Genomic DNA, 1,751 nt, shown 5'->3' with positions numbered 1-1,751 from the left:
GGTGCCATTTATGGCCCTCCCTCTGGAAACAAAGGAGTTTGGGTTTTGGTTTGGTTTGGGGGATACACAGAATCAATCTGAGGGACTATTCCCAGGTCTATGCTTGGGGATCACTCCTGCAAGATCCTTAGGAAACCATGCATGCTTAGAGATGAACCTGGGTTTCCTACATGCAAATCCTGTGCTCCAATTTATTGAACTGTTACTCTGGCCCTGATTTGACTTTTGGACAACACTGGGTGGTACTAGGTGCAAAGGCCCAAAGCTGGGGCCGGAGTGATAGCACAGTGGTAAGGTGTTTGCCTTGCACACGGCTGCCCAGGATGGACATATGGTCCCATATGGTCTCCCAAGCCAGGAGTGATTTCTGAGCGCATAGCCAGGAGTAACCCCTGAGCGTTAGGAAGTGTGGCCCAAAAACAAAAACAAAACCCAGGAAAACACTAACATGTAGCAACTACCTGCCCAGGACAGAGAGAGGGGAGAGAAGAGAAAGAAAAACCAAGTATATTTTTATTCATCCTGGAGTCTGAGGCCTGCCATTGCCAACACCTGGGGGGGGGGGTTTTCTGAGAGATAGTGAGAGATAGACGGACATTCACAGGCCAGAGGTTGTGGGAAGGGAGGGAAGAAAATAGTAGGAAGGAAGAGAGGGAGGATGGAAGGAAAGAAGGGAAAGAAAGGAAAAAAAGAAAGACCCTAGACATACAATTAACTAATCTTTAATAAAGGGGCAAGAAATCCAAAATGGAGCAAGGATAACCTCTTCAACAAATGGTTTTGGCACAACTGGTTAGCCACTTGCAAAAAGCAAACTCAGACCCCCATCTAACACCATGCACAAAGATCCAATCCAAATGAATTAAAGACCTTGATATCAGGTCTGAAACTATAAAGTATATAGAACAACATGTAGGTAAAACACTCTATGATATTGAGACTAAAGGAGGAAACAACACTCTCCAAACAAGTCGAAACAAAAATAAACAATGGGACTATATTAAGCTGAGAAGCTTCTGCACCTCAAAGGAAATAGAACCTAGGATACAAAAGCCACCCACAGAATGGGAGAAACTATTCACCCAATACCCATCAGACAAGGGGCTAATATCCAAAATATACAAGGTACTGACAGAACTTAATAAGAAAAAAATATATAGCCCCATCAAAAAATGGGGAGAAGAAACGAACAGACACTTCCTCAAAGAAGAAATACAAATGGCCAAATGGCACATAAAAATGCTCCACATCAATACTCATCAGGGATATGCAAATCAAAACAAAAATGAGGTATCATCTCATGCCACAGAGACTGGCATACATCACAAAGGATGGCAATAAGCAGTGCTGGTGGCAATGTGGAGAGAAAGGAACTTTCATTCACTGCTGGTTGGGATGCTGTCTAGTCCAGCCTTTGTGAAAAACAATATGGAGATTCCTCCAAAAGCTGGAAATTGAGCTCCCATATGACCCAGCTATACCACTCCTAGGAATATAACCTAGGAACACAAAAATACAATTCAAAAATTCCTTCCTCACACCTATATTCATCACAACACTATTTACAATAGCCAGACTCTGGAAACAACCAAGATGCCCTTCAACAGATGAATGGCTAAAGAAACTGTGGTACATATACACGATGGAATATTATGCAGCCATCAGGAGAGATGAAGTCATGAAATTTTCTTATATGTGGGTGTACATGGAATCTATTATGTTGAGTGAAATCAGTTAGAGGGAGAGAGATA

The sequence above is a fragment of the Suncus etruscus genome, chromosome 9 (genome assembly GCF_024139225.1).
Source record: "Suncus etruscus isolate mSunEtr1 chromosome 9, mSunEtr1.pri.cur, whole genome shotgun sequence".
Taxonomy (NCBI): domain Eukaryota; kingdom Metazoa; phylum Chordata; class Mammalia; order Eulipotyphla; family Soricidae; genus Suncus; species Suncus etruscus.
This window is presented reverse-complemented; position numbering follows the sequence as displayed.